Here is a 16,346-nt window from a genome sequence, read left to right as displayed (position 1 = left end):
ATATGCTAGTAGTGATAAAACATGAACATAAAATGTTATAACATGCTAAATGCCAGCAACATGCTAAAAAAGTGCTACCAACATATGTTGTTAAAATGTGCTAGAAATGTGCTAACATGTTAGGAAATGCTGTCAATGTGTTAAAACATGCTATAAACATGCTAAAATGTTAGAAACATGCAATCAATGCGTTAAAACATACTAGAAACATGCTAGAATATATATGCTAGCAAAATGTTAGACATGTTAACAGTGTGTTTAAACATAAAAGAAACATGCTAAAATGCGTTACACATGCGAATCAACTACGTTTTAAAGTTTTTAAAACCATTTCAAACTGAAAACCTTTAAACTTTCAAGTTTGGCTTCCGCAAGTCAACATAAAGTTTGTTTATAAACTTGACTGTGAAATATGTAAATGTAATTGCTTATGATGTCATCCTCTATTTGGATTCAAAAATATATAATTTTGTGCCCATTCTTTGTGCTATTATAGTAAAAAATAGTAACAATAGAGTTCTACACTTACATCTCAGCTACAGGACGTCTTCCTCTATGTCCTTCTCATGCAGTAGGTTGACTTGTCATTTATGAGCTTGTTATGGAGCCTGGAGGATCTAAATATAGAAGAGACATGGTTGGTATTTCACAGGTGCAGCTCACCTTGCTCCATCCAGGTCAGTGTGATGGACATGGCCTCAGGAAATTCAGAGTTGTCAAACTGGAGGACGGACAAGAGGGATGTAAAATATTGAAGAGGAGTCCAACTGTATAGACTCTTGTTACTAAGGGAAATGTTTTCAACCAACTAAGGAGCACTTAAGTCCATCAACCTGCTAGTAATGAAAGGTTGAGCACAACAGTTCTCCAAAAAACTCAAAGAGTTTCCACACAACTTGACAAGTTTTGCAATTTCATGAGTTGCTGTGAAGCTCAGTGCAAACCAGTTAAATAATTTCTAATTTATTCATCAGTGTGCCCTTAAAAGCTCACAGATCTGAAAAGATTCAGTTGAAGGAAAAAGAAAAAAAGAAACAAGCAGCTTCAAAGCCACCCTCAAACATCACTAAAATCCTTGCTGGAACATGGGTAAAAAGGGGCTAGTGGTGTTGAAAATCTTTGACAACGCAGATCTACAGAAACTTTCAAATCTGGAAGGGAAGTCCAAACTCTGTCTGTGATGTCAGGCCCAGAGGGCACATGTTTTGACACATTCTTCCTTAAATGAATCGGCTGGCATTTTCTACAGAGATACAGTAGTGTTGCATCAAAGAACAGAGCTGATTTGATATGACAGAATCAAACAGATGCTCCCACATCAACATTATTCATTGTCACATCTGTACAGACATTACATGGATCTGAGTGCAGAAATATTGGCTTTGATTTATTTTAAAGAATATTCTAGAATTGTGAATCTGACTTGTTCCTCAGCTCATAAAAAATAGTACTGTACTTTTTGCTTGCTGATTGTCGTAAAATCGGTTTCTCTTATACAATACACAATATACTTACGAATTGTAATCTGCTACAGATTATAGATTACATGATGAAAACTGTAATAAGTAACAATCTAGGTTACTCATTTTAGGTAATGTAATCTGACTACTTTTAGGATTACTTTTTTATATCAAACTTGTTTTAAATGTAAAATTTACCATATTGATATTAAAAAAGCAAAGAGAAAGAAGATATCAACATCATAAAATGCATTAAACATTACATTACATTACACAAACAAACAAACATGAAAACAACAACATTACACACCCAAAGTCTTCTAGGTTTAACATATTTTTGTCTAGACTTCCAGAATGAACAGTTAATTAAATTTCCTAGATATGTCTAAATAGTTAAATGGTATGACACAAGATTTTTAGAAAGGAAAATGTAAAAGAAAAAGAATGAGCAAGAACCAATAAATTATGAATAATTTACTGCCCTTGTGTAAATATGTAATCCTATAATCCATAAAAAAGTACCTGTAATGTCATTGAGCATTTTGAATCTGAGTTTGTAATCAAGATTACATGTAATCAGTCACTACCCATACTACCATATATAACAAATATATACTGTATATATATATATATATATATACATACACACAACACACACATACACTAGTGCTGTCAAATGATTAATCGTATACAAAATAAGTTTTTGTTTGAATAATACATGTGTGTTCTGTGTATATTTATTGTGTATATATAAAGACACACACATACAGTATATATTTACAAAATATTTACATGTCTATATTTATATTAATATAATTTATATTATAAATAAATATATTTGATATATATAAAATAACATGTTTTTCTGAAATATATACATGCATGTGTGTGTATTTATATATACATAATAAATATACACAGTACACATACATATATTATGTAAACAAAAACTTTTATTTTGGATGCGATTAATTGTTTGACAGCACTAATATATATACTATATATATACTGTACACACACACACACACACACACACACACTTCTATATATAGAAATGAGCTAACCCAAATGAGCAAATGATTACTTTGTGCAGATAGCTTTCTGTTGGGTTAGGTTGTGGTTCATAGGTTATAGTATTTATCCGTATATGAACACAATAAAATAAAAACATGCATGATATTTGAAACCTCACTAGAAAACCATTTAAAAACAGATGTGTGATAAATATTTCTGAATCTGGAGACTGCTTTTTTAAAATACCTGAGCACAGCAGATCACCCTCTCTGCTCTCACTCGAAACATCAGCACTCTAAGAGCTCTGAAAACAGATGGTGCTTGCTTTAACTGAATTTCACAACCAAAGACATATTTAAACACAGCAGGAGTCCAGAGACACACGGGCAGAGCAGCGTCACTCTCCAAAGATACAGAAAGAAAAACACACATAAAACAGTGCAAAGACGAATGAACAGATTCAATTAGTCTGTTCACATTAGGTTTGGGGTGCAGCGCAAGTACAGAACAAAAATAATTCCATTATATTTAATTAATTAACCAAAAATATATTGAATTAGTTTTTAATTTTTAGTTTCAGTTGAAGTACTTTTTAAATGTGCATTTGTCATTTTTATTAGTTTTCTATATAGCTTTAATTTGAGTCATTTTAGTACTTCAACATAAACCTATTTCTGCCAAGGCAATATTTCTGATTTTCGTTTTCATTTATTTATATTTTAGTTTATTTTATTTCAGCTTCATTTCTGAAAATGATTTCAACAGTTTTAGTTAACAATAGCAACAGTGATATAAAACTGCAAAAAGTACAAAAATAAAATATTAAACAACTGTTAGTCAAGTGCTCATGTATAAATTTATACTTTAGTGCTGCTCTCTCTCTCTCTCTCTCTCTCTCTCTCTCGCTTTACAGAATGTGATCTTTGAATGTTAAATGGGCAAAGGCTAACGAGATGGAGGAAGAGCATTTCTGCAGAACTTCCCAAACCTCTAAATTATTAATTGTTCGTTAATTGTAGCTACTCCTCAGGTGAATCAAAATCTAGTGAACTCAAATGCACTCTGTTGTAATAAGTACAACTTTAAATAAATAAAAACAGAATAAATTACAATTGAGTTATTACAATAAATACAAGGGGTTTTACAGCTAAAATTTTGTTTGTATGACTTCAGAATACTTAGGGCATATGTCATATGGACCACTTTTATGATACTTTAATGGTGCTTTTTTGCTTTTTAGAGATCAGCCGTATAAATCAGCATCCACTTTAGATGTCAACAGAAGTTCAGACTTTCTGCCTAAGGTTTCACTTTGCAATTGATGGAAGAAAGAAAACAACTGGGTTGAAACAACACAAGAGTGATTAAATCGGTTAAACTTTATTTTGATAGTCCACTTTAGACATTCTAATAACTATAAGTAACTTTGTAACTACATGTCAACTAATCCTCATTAATTTGCAACTACATGTCTACTAACTCTCAGTAGGGTAGGTTTAGGGTTAGTAGAACAAGTTGAAATATACTTGCAAAGTTTTTCATAGTCAGTATGTTGTATGTTGTGAACCCATCAAAATAAAGTGTTAGAGATATTAAGCAGACAGTCTACTAATACTCTAATGACTGCTAGTTGACATGTAGTTGCAAAGTTACTTACTGTTAGTAGAATGTTAGTAGAATGTCTAAAGTGGACTATCGAAATAAAGTGTTACCATTAAATCTTTTGAAAGTATTAATTTTTGGCTTCATGCACTAAGCATGAAGGAGGAGTGTGATATCTGGTCACAAACTGACCAAGGCAACAGTAGAGAGAGGGTCCTCTGGAGTTTACTGCCTCTCCATCACTGCTTTACAGCCCCCAGACGGCGCTAAATATTTTATACGATGTGTTCTATGTTAGAAATGAGTGGCATTATTTATGGAAAGGCCTGCAGAGCTCTGTCACGAGGCCACATAATATATAGTGCGCCGCTCCAATCTCACACTCAGAGAAGAATAAATAATGGAAAGGGTATTATTGGAGCGACCGGCACTTTAAGTTTGCTTTCTAAAGCTGAGATGGACATCCTTATATTTGCATACGAAGATTTAAAGGGACAGTTCACCATCATGACGTTTCTATGAAATATTTTCCTTCTATGGAACACACTAATTGAAATGAATAGGGATTGGAGATTTTAAGTTTAAAAGGATGCATTTAAATATCTTAAAAGTAGTCCATGTGACTATAAACTATATTCCATTCAAATCAGACATTGCTATTTCTCTCAGGAATGTGCCAAGCAGAGCTAAGAATTTCAGTGAATAATGACTTAAATTTCAGTCTGTTATTCTCAAAGCTCTTTTAAAGCTTCATAAGACTTGAAATATTGTGCGCAAGTCGCATGGACCACTTGCCATTCCAGATCCAAAGCACGCTTGTCATTCTTATGGATTACTGCCCACGGCTGTGAGCTACAGTCCAGCCCTATTGTGTGACTGAAACTCATACTTTAGCAAACAGCAGTGATGTAGGACTCACCTGCTGAGACACTGCACATCTAGGTCCAGATCGGACCCTCAAAGACAGAGCGGTTCAGGCATGTTTGGCTATAAGCCTGTCATAATAAATAACCGAGCCTCTTTGGACCCCACAGCTGCCCCCTAACACTCGCCATCCATCATCACCAACATTACATTAACTCCTGTTTATTGTAGTGACTCAGTTGATGATGAGTCTCGAGTCTAGAGGTTCAGTCTCATCAGGGTTTATCAAATATAAATTACATTTTAATCTTTTGTAATCTTCAGGGACTGGGCTTATTAAATCCTCCAGTAAACAGGTTTTAAAAGAAAAAAAAAAAATCCCTTTAGCTGTATGTTTCTTTGTATTGTATTAAATATATCTTTTCTGTATGATATATCTTGTGTTTGTCTTTATGGCTGTTTCCCTCCTCACTTTTCTGCCATATAACACTGATTTTCTTCCAGGAGAATTAATTTCAACAAGGTCAAGGAGGGGGCAAACTAAAAGACCATGACATGAAAGTCCTCCAAAACACACAAAAGCAGCAGTGTAGTTCTACACAGCTATTAATCATGTGGATGAACGGTTGTTTACTGCAGAAGCTCCACCGCTGACTCTGAAAGAGGTGATCATTGGGTCGTTCTATCTGAAATCTGTCCTTAGCACCCACACTTTTGATCGTGTTTTACTTATATCTTAACATATTAGACCTTATTTCAAGGGATTGACTCTTAACTGACATTCAGAACAACACGATCATGTGATATTGCTTGTGTAAAACACTTTGATAAACAAGAGGTTAGAATAAATAAAAATTTCGCTACATAATTTATCTAATGTTTGCTCCACCAGCAAAAATAGTCCAAACAACCCAGGTGAAAAAGATGTAGTATTAAATGTATTAAAAATATACTTGAAATTCAAGTAGTATGTTTATAATACATTTGTATTCCCCACACACTTATTTGAATTGCATCAGAAATATACTGAATTGCATTTGAATATATTTCTAAAAAGTATGCTAGAAGTACTTTTGTATTAAATATATTCTTAGTTACACTTTTAAGGAATATACTAAACTTAAGCATACGTGTTAAGTGACGTTTTAGTGTATTTGCAGAAAACACAATTATGATACTTTTACTTTTTTAATTTTATGTCTACTTTGTGTAAGAACATAACAAAATTATTACACTTTTAGTGGGTTTTTAATGTACTTTATAACCATGTGTAGGCCTACTGCAATACATTTTAAATATTAATGTATTTATAATTTTAATATTTGGAAAAGTACAATATTTTGAAAAAAACAAAAAAACATTTTTAACATTTACAATGTACAAAATGTCCCTTGAATGTGAATAAGTCTAAATTTAAACAGTATTATATAGAGCGATCGTGTCTCTAGGGCGCTTGGAGGAAACCACGCAATTCATATGGATTACTTTAGCTATGTTTTTTGCGATTAACTTTTTGAAATGTGAACATATTTGGTGAATCGTCTTTCGGAGGGACATAAATCTCTCAGATTTCATTAAAATATCTCAGCTTTTCTTTCGAAGATGAACGAAAGTCATTTAGATGGTTTGGAGCATCTTAAGGGTGAGTGATGACAGAATTGTTTTGGGGGAACTATGAAATTAATTAGAAAATATAGCGGGATGTTCTTATTTTTTACCAGCTTCTGCAAGCGTGTATGGCGTCTGGCTTTGGAACCTCACTGTGACTGACTTCAGGTAAGATTTGTATTTAATTAACGTTATTTGTCTGTGCCAGTCGTGTTTTTGACAGATGCATTGGCAGAAAAAAATAATTAGTCATTATAACATTATAACATAACATTAACATTCTTTTATTTGCAAAATGAAGTGTATTTATTTCTGATTTCCTGAACAATTTGGCTTCATTGTAATGAGGTTAATGATCTTTGAAAAACCATGTTATGAACATACAATTATTTTGTCTTGAGCTGATCATGCAACTGTGGTTGGTGTCTATATTTGTTCAAGCTTGACAACTTTATCACCTTTATTTTCTAATATATATTTGTCATTATAGATAAAAACAAATATTAAATTGTAAGAAGGGTTGCTTATGAGAGCATACAGTACATCTGAAACTGCTGAGGATGGGAAGGTTTTTGACTATATTACCGACCAGGTACATTGTACTCCGCGTACTGTCATTCTTAAAACGAAAACAAATCATCAGTCATCATTTGCCTTTTTTTTTGTGTGTGTGAAATATTAACATTTGTTGTTTTTCTGATCAGCTGCTATAGAAGACAAACTGAAATCTGAGTGCAGAGACAAGCAAAGGAATAGTAAGTATATTTTCATGTTGTATCACCTCTGTTATAGAGATTTTTGAATCAGGCCTAATGGAGGCTGATTTGGTCAATCTTGGAAGAAAAACGTTATCAATGTGTCCATTCCAGGTGGTTAATTTGTGCTTCCTTTCAGTCATTCATGTAAAAATCTGTTATTTAATTTTGTTGTTGTTTTTTTTGTAAAGCTGCTAGGCACTTGCGCAAAATATTGTATGCCAGGACGGCTAGGACAACTTCTATTTTTTTTTTATCATTGCAACAGGTGAAGAGAGTGCATGTTAGCATTACCACAACAGACACATTCATGCGAGATACCCTAGGTTACAATAAACCACAATTATCAACATACCCTGTAATACTCACAGGTTGCTTTATTGAAATAATTGATCAAATAATATCAGTGAGTTTGTACTTGAACTCTGCTCACTGTAAGTGCTGTTGTTGGGCTTCTTCTAATCATATGTTCAATGTAACTCATAGAGTGCTGTACAGTGACAACAGACAAGAAGATAAGAATGGACACTCATGTCAAGCTTGATTGGCAAAAGGTAAACTGAGAAGTCAACAAAATTCTAATGAATATCAATGCAAATTATAATGCATATTATAATCATGGATGCAAAAATGCTATTGGCTAATTTTGTATCAATTCTTTTTCCCTTTCACAGATCCTGCGATAAAGCAGTCTGCAAATACTACAGTGTCTGAATCGCAAACCCTTAGTTGCAGAACATGCAAGTCGTACTCAAAGAAGTCACTCCAACCCTCCACCACTATGGCTGCAGTGGGTTTTTCCTGTTGGGTACACTGCGGTCCTCTGTCACACTGGCATCGCCCCGGTCCTCGGGTACTCTGGTTCCATCAACGTTGCTCGTCGCTGCGGCTGTGCCCAGGTCTCCGGAACCTGCGACGACGCTCAGCTCCATCAGCCCTCCGTCTGCGCCTTCGGATCCACCAGCTCTGTTTACATCGGTCGGCCCCCAGATGTCGGCAGCCACACCATCTACATCTTGGCTCCTCGCTCCCTCGACTCCGCCGTGTGTTGTCAGCACTGGGATGCTCTGGGTCTGTGCCATGTGCCAAACACCATCTAAGCCACCAGGGCATCATCGTCATCCTCCCATCATCATCCCTTCACCACATCCTGCCATCATCACGCATTTTTGCCTCTCACCATCCCTACGCCATCTCCACCTCCAAAACCCCCTCCATCCCTCCCTATTCTGTTGCTTGAACTTTATCATCTTCATCTTCAGTTTTTGCACACACACATCTATTCGCTTCTGCACTTTGTTTTCAGTAAATTTTTATTTTGTTTTTCCTTAAGAAAATTGCATTGTAATTTTTATTTATTCACTGATGTAAAATTCTGAACATTTTAGTAATACAGGTATAACTGAAATGTTCTATCTGAAAATAGGCAAAACCTGAAAAGAAAAAAAAAGTAATCAGCTACTTCTCAACATCAAGCTGTGCATGATTATGCACATCTTAAACATGGCATCAAATGGTTGATGGAAGAAAGGAAGCTTTTAATCAGTTGAACCAATTGTTTTATAAAACGTGCTAGAAAGACCACAGCCTGACGGCACCTGATGGTTAAAATTGTGTAAATGCAACAAAAGCATGTATAATGACACAGATTACATACCAATTGCAAATGTTTTCATGAAAGTATATTAATTTTAAAAAAATTAATAAATTAAACGTTTAAATTAAATAAAAAAAATAAAAAAAAGAATTTACATAAAAAAAACCCCGGAGGATCCCATTAGACACTCTTTCATGGTTGGTGGAGGAGAATGAATATTTGCATATTCTGCCATATTTTTTATGCTATTACATGGGAAAAATTAAATATGCCTTTGGTGACAAGCTCATGGTGACTATGCCTTTGATGACAACAGTGATTTTTTTCTCAGTTTTTTTCTTTTTGTGAACATGATATACGTTTAAATCAGAATACAGGTAATGCACATGTAAACAAATATGAGATTAGGAATAGAATATTTGATTGCAAACCTTTAGCATAGGTACGGATTTATTTTGGAATTGATGAAAATGATTGCATGTAATCATCTTAACTGAAAAATTCCCACCACTAATGCAGACTGTCTGTCACTTTTCTGTTTGAACAAACACAGAAAAGTGATACAAACCTTTTTAAAAAGCCGTTGTCTGTATCAGGACTTTAAGCCAATCACATTCGAGGACTGGAACTAACTGTTGATAAGGATAGGACAAAAGAAAAATAATAATAAACTAAAATTCATAAAGTTTTTAAATGCATTTTAAATGTGTAAAATTATACCATTTTTAATTAAAATAATAAATAAAAATACGAAAGGCCATTTCTGCCACCAAATAAAAAAGGTAATGGTGACTTTTTATCTCACAATTCTGACTTTATTTCTCACAATTGCGCATTTACATCTCGCAATTCTGACTTTATAACTAACAACTGCGAGTTTATATCAAAACTCAGAATTGTGAGACTTTTTATTTTTTTATTCATGGTGGAAACAAAGTTCCATATAAAAATAGTTTTTTTTTTGTATGTGACAATTTAGCTTTTTCATAAATACCTCAGTGATTCATAATTGTTTGTTTATATTGTGCTGAAAAGCATTTGGCAGGCTCCATTGTAACAACTAACATCTTTTTCCCCCATGGGAAATAATAGTATTAATGTTCAAAATGTTAATGTATGTGCCAACACAAACAACAAAACAGTGCTGCAAAAACAAGCCGCAGTCTCCTCTGCAAATCAAACCACAACACAATCAAGAGAAGACAAACACAGCATTAATGCCAGTCATTCTCATAAGCCATGTGAAACCACAGCGATCCAGTCACAGTCCAGCTGTTCATAAGAAGCTTGTGTGTTTGTGTACTACTTCGCGCATACTCATATGTGTGTGCACACCCCAGAGAGGAAAAGACATGCACTTCAAGCATCACTCATTCTTGCACACTTGAGAGGGATAGCGCGTAAGACATGCTGTCTTCTGAAACGCCAGTCTTCACTCATCTCCACAGCTGCCTTCCTGCTGTGCATTGTCCCTGCTCAAGGAAAAAAAGCAGGACAGTCACTCTGGGAAAGCTCTGAAGCCTGCAGTGATCATAAGCCGCTAAAACAGGTTTTTCTCCCACCGGACACCGTCGTATGATCAGTGATTTTTCAGCCCATTTCTGATAATTATAGAGCTACGTGCTCACACAACCGCCAGTCTTTGATGTCTCTAAGGGATGGACTACCCGTGAAAAAGACTCGCCGCGGCCTCTCTGCAAGAGCTGTTTATTCCCCTCGGCAGTGTCACTGGGAATGGAAGACAATAGAGGAGCAGTCAGGACTGATGTATATACGGCATACGTGTGAGGAGAGCTAACAGGCCATATGCTCTTGACACACAGAGCCATTAGACGCAAATACACAGTGACACTGCTTTCTCGCTGCAGGCGGCCGGACTGGAAATAAAGGTCATTTCAGGTGCAGAAGCCTGTGATAGGCAGCATATGCCACTTGTTTGGATGGTGACAGGGGCAACTGCAGTCTGCGACCAATCACTCGTGTTCCTCATGCCGTGTTGTTGGGAAAAAACGAGCTCTGAGGGGAAAACAAATGACATTAGCCATGCTCGGTCTCTCAAATCCCCCTCTGTCTTTCAAACGGCAGGTCTCCGTAATGAAAATGGTGGATGGCCACTTATCATCTATAGGAGACAGGAAATGAAGGTAAACCACACACACAATGTAATATACAGTATATACAGTGGCCTTCAGAATTATAGGCAAAGATGAGAGAAAAAGGCAATAAAACTGTCAACTTGATGTTAAGATGGAAATATAAGAGTAATCTTAGCTCTCAGTGCATTAAAGACCCCGTGAAATGGCTTGACAAGAGCAGTTTTCTTTCTAGTGTTGATGTATTTCCTATTGAAACATAAAGTGGGATGTACCAAGGTCTATTTAAATAGACAGTATGCTTTAGTCATATGAACTGTTGCTGCGTCCGAAATTGCATATTGTCTAAATAGGCATTACTTTCAATAAAGAACTTACTTTGCATCTGTAAGAAAAAAAAAAAAAAAAGAAGAAAAAAAAAGGTATGTTCTGTATCTATATATTGGCTTCATCATGTGAGCTACAGCACTGATAGTGCGAAACAGTTGGGTTTCATAAGTAAAAACATTAATTTTCTCCATAGTAACTGACTGTTAATGATAACTTAAAACCTTTAAAGCCAGACCTACTTGAAGCCCTGAGGTTTTTAACTAATGGTGTATGCTTTCGTTGAAGCCATCCGTTTCACATAATTTCAGCTTATTTTTTAAATAATTGTGATTAACAGCTGAATTTTCAGTGAAAAAACTACATTACCCTGATGCTGTGCAGACAATTCTACCAATCAGAGAGTTATGGTGAGCAAATTGCATGATGTAATTGAGCCTGGCTATGCTGTAAAAATATTTAAATAGTTGTATGCATTGCTGGGTTGTAACTGATTACATGTAATCTGGATTATGTAATCAGATTCCAAAAATTAAGTACTTGTGATTAGATTGTATTACAAAATGGTCATAACCAGAATACTGTTACTTTTTTATTGATTACATGATTATATATCATTCACACAAGTGTTTGTCTTCAGAAGGCTTTTGTTTTACAAACACATTAAAATGCACAGATTAAAATTATTTCTTATTTACATGTAATGCGGGGATTCATGCACTTCATGTCATTAATAACAACAAATGGAATATATTTTCATTCTCTTTGCATTGTTTATATCAATATGGTACAAAAATATCCTATTTAAATCAATGTGATAAAAAAGTTAGATCAAAAGTAATCTATAAGTAATCAAAAAGTAGTCTGATTATATAATCTAAAATGTGTAATGCAATGGATTACGTTACTAACTACAATTTTCATCATGTAATTTGGAATCAGCAACAGACTACAATTTCTAAGTAATATAGTAATCATAAAATATAGTTTCTATAGATATAAACAACTTTAAATTAATAATTTCTGTCATTTTTAATTTGATTATGTCATTTATGATGCTTAATGGGACTGTAGTTCTCATTAAAGCCATTAAATATACAGTCAAGTACCTTTGTCCTTTTGTCTGATATTCAAATACTTTTTCTGCTGAAAATCATAGTTTTAATGTTTTAGTGGGTGTGATTCACCTCATAGCTGGTTCACTTGGTTCGTGGCTTTTAATGAAGACCTTTAAAAAGTCCTTATGGGAAAAATGAATGGAAAAAATACTTCAGGAACCAACAGCATTGAAAGAGGGACGGGCATTAATGCACTTTGTTGCGTTGCTTCCCTGCCATTCACAACTAATTTTCTGCTGCCACATGGGACAGTGTCCATTAGATGTGTACTTCATCTCAACTGAAGTAGGAGGTCATCCGGGTACTTTTTCACCTACTGTTTCATGAATCTTACGAATTCAGACAGTCATGTACTCATTTCAACCACTATATAGCAAGGAAGTATGCTTATTGAGATGCAGGACATAATTGACTTGCTAGCTGGTTGCGGATGGTATTAGGTTTAGTCTAACAATTTAGTCAATTTTGTTTTGCTTAGACTAGTCGTAACTTTAAGTCAGCATAAAAACTTAAATTGGTCTTTGGATCTGAAGCCAGATTACCCCAGACTACTTAAGAAACAGTTTTAACATGTGCTATATTTCTATAGTCCTCCTTACAGACACGCTTAAAATTCTGATTTAAAAAATCTAGACACATATTCCCATTTCAGAATTCATGATCTGTGGAATTATACTGTAAATGTGAGCTGACATGCAGGGCAAATGCCATTAGTCTTCCCATCGGCATAGAGAAGGTGAGTGATAATGAAAATGATGAGAGACAAAAGTTTGATGGTCTTATGTTTGGTATGCTTTTAATACGGCTGTTTGGGTTAATCACAGCCAAATGGAGTTTAACACATTTGGCTACTTATCTGAGAGACTTTATAAGTTGTCAAATGTTGAAGATTCCTTGGAGATATCTTCATTATTACACTGTCCAGCATCACAAACCACTTCACTCCTGGAAGTTATGTGACTTTGTCTAAGACGCACAGATTTGCAAAATTGCTTGGTATCACAAAGCCTCTAGAACTGCGATTTTACTTTAACATTAACTATCGGGAAGACTTGCCAAACTGAAGTCTTTATTATCATAAATATGAACCGGCATTTACTAAACCTCTCTAGATCTTTGCTTACAACTTGATTCTGTCGATAGATATAAAATAGAAAGAAATACACATCTCCAACATTGGATCTGTGATTTCACAAAGATAAATGGCATCATGGACTATACCAGGAGATTTTAGGCCACACACCATCTTTGTCTGGATTTATTGCACTGATCGAAAGCAGATCTCCAAATCCACACAAAAAATTGTCCACTGACCCTGTGAATGAAGATTTGCTGTGGCCATCCAGATCCCCTGACCTAAACCCACCGAAAAACTTGAAGAAACCCAAAGGATCAGTTTCAGAGAAATGGTCTGCAAGTGTACCGTCTCATATAATCTCATCCAGCACTATAGGAAGAGATGAATGGTTTCATCTCAGCATGGGAAGGACACATTAAATGTTCAGAGATGTAAATGATTCGAGTTTTTGTATTTTGTTATTGCACTCAAGAATGTGCACATTTCTTAGGTGCTGTTGTACTTTACTCAGTTACATTTCAAATGAAACACACCCACACTTTTTAAAGTAAATATTTCACTGGTTAACACAATGCAAATGTATCCTTGACTGAAGCAACAACTCAGATCATGCTCCTGTGAATATTATTTTATTTAAAATCACCAATGAAAGGGATGCTGGAATCTATCACTCATACTAACACACAGTCAGCTATGGGCATGTCCTGCATGTCTGGAGCAGTAAGGCAAAACCCATGCCAACATGAAGAACATGCAAATCCACACAAGATTGCCTCCTGGCTCAACTGGGACTCAAACCAGGAACTTTCTTGCTGTGAGGCGACAGTGCTACCCACAGGGCCACTGTGCCACTCAGTGAAATACATTTCAATGTGGAATATAATCCGCCACAAGTATATCAATAAAGGTGCATTATGTAATATTGACAGCTAGCGGTTGATATAGGTACTACATTCCAAATTAAAAAAATTGTAGACAGTCATTTTTCTCATCCCTCCTCCTCAGATTCGACAGCCACGAGGGTTGCCAGAGTGATGACATGCAACAGGAATGAGCGCAATTGAAACGGAAGGTGACGAGCCTTTCACTGTAAGTTGACAAGTTGATTTATGCACGTTTTAATATTCCTCTGGTCATAGAGCTTTTTAGACGAATGCCGAGGCTTTTTAGGTTGGGTTGAATCTGTGATTTCTTACTCAGTTCGTTTCCTGGCTTCCATGGTTGCAATACGCTGTGTTTTCCACCAACTGGCAACCCGGGTTGTGTAAAAAAACTATTGGATAAATTGGGTGGAGTCACACAGATCAAAACAAAAACAGACATTGCGACACGGAACGCACATTTTAAAGTAGAATAACTGGCTCTTGCATTGTTTTTTGGAGAAACAAGTGTGTGAACTTAGCATGTTTCATAAGTATCTGAAAACATATTATGATATTTTATGCTTTAGTAGCTACAATCAAAAAATTACATACAACATCTTTAAAGAAACTCATTTAAATTAAATTGTAACTATCATTGATGATGAACTTGATTTGAGTGGGATCACGGTCAATTATATTCTAGAAACTGTATTAAGGAGGAGAGAAGGTAAAGTAAATACTAAAAAGTACATTTCTCAAAATAAATAAAATATATATTGCTACCTACATATTACAATGCTCAGATCCTGTTTTGATTACAACATTACTAGCTAAATTTAAATAATTAAATTCACTGCTAATATATTAAATTACATTAAATTGTTGCTTAAATGTACACATTAAACAAATATATTTATATACTATTCATACTTTGTTTCTCTATCTTCCTTTATATATATATATATGTATATATATATATATACACGTGTATACGTGTTAAACCACTATGACACCCTAACTCTACCAACCTGGTGCTAAAGACATTGCAGTTACTTTAGTTTTCTTCTGTGTAAATGTCTTTTTAGCTACCAGCTGAGATAATTATCATTTACATAACAATTACACTTTCACAAAATCACTTTAGTAAGTTAGCAACTGTCAAGAATGTTAATGTAAGATTGTGATATGCTGAATATAACATCCCAATACAAATTTAACAAATTAAATCTTTATTTAATTTAAAAGGTTTTCCTAAGCCATTTTTGCATCATCTGCTTGTCATCTGACCAAACTTTAGTTTGACGATAAAAGGCAGCTCCTGTGTAATTGCTGTGTGTGTCTTGTATAATTAACAACATTCATGGCACGAATAATGAAAACACTGACAGCAGGAGAAGAGACTGACAAGATTTTCTCCAAACCTGCTGAGCCTGTGCTCAAATGTCATATTTGTGTAGTTTTGAAAGCAGTAAGATGATGTGACAATGTAGATTTCAAGCTGAGCTGAAAACGTCCAGTCAGACAACCTCACTTCTCAGCGACCAGCCTTCCAGCTATCTCCAGTCTGAAGATATCATCTGAAATTCATATCATTTCCAAGAAAGACCTAGAAACCACTGTGCTGCTCTTTCTGTTGTCCTCATGCAAAACTGCTCTGCATGGCTCTTTTTTTCTGTTTGATTATTCAGCTCGACTGTCTTGGCAGTGAGAGGAGGATATGCTGGGAGACTGATGTCTGACATGAAGAGTTTTAAAATCTAAAGAGATCTGATGGACACAAATATCTAAAAACAATCACATAACTGAGTCCTTTATTACAGTACAAGTTTGCAGGAAAACCTGATTTGATAATAGCTATACAATATAGCCAGATCTCTATAGTTTCAGATATACTTTATAAGCAAACTATCATAATAGTCTAATTTTAACTATCTTATCTGTTGACATTATGTTGGTGAATTGCAGAG

At 34.9% G+C, this 16,346-nt stretch overlaps 1 long non-coding RNA gene across 1 annotated transcript in view; it reads left to right on the top strand.

The window, feature by feature from the left end:
* Positions 1-9,952: 9,952 nt before the first annotated feature.
* The window catches only part of LOC131553582 (uncharacterized), a 47,291-nt gene continuing 40,897 nt past the window's right edge, over positions 9,953-16,346 (top strand). Inside the window, exons 1-2 of the long non-coding RNA XR_009274216.1 lie at positions 9,953-11,044; positions 14,522-14,605. This is a non-coding gene — a long non-coding RNA (uncharacterized LOC131553582). The remainder of the gene's footprint in view (positions 11,045-14,521; positions 14,606-16,346) is intronic.

This window comes from Onychostoma macrolepis, chromosome 14 (assembly GCF_012432095.1).
Source record: "Onychostoma macrolepis isolate SWU-2019 chromosome 14, ASM1243209v1, whole genome shotgun sequence".
Taxonomy (NCBI): domain Eukaryota; kingdom Metazoa; phylum Chordata; class Actinopteri; order Cypriniformes; family Cyprinidae; genus Onychostoma; species Onychostoma macrolepis.
Note: the sequence above shows the minus strand (reverse complement) of the source record. Positions and strands in the feature narration are given on the sequence as shown.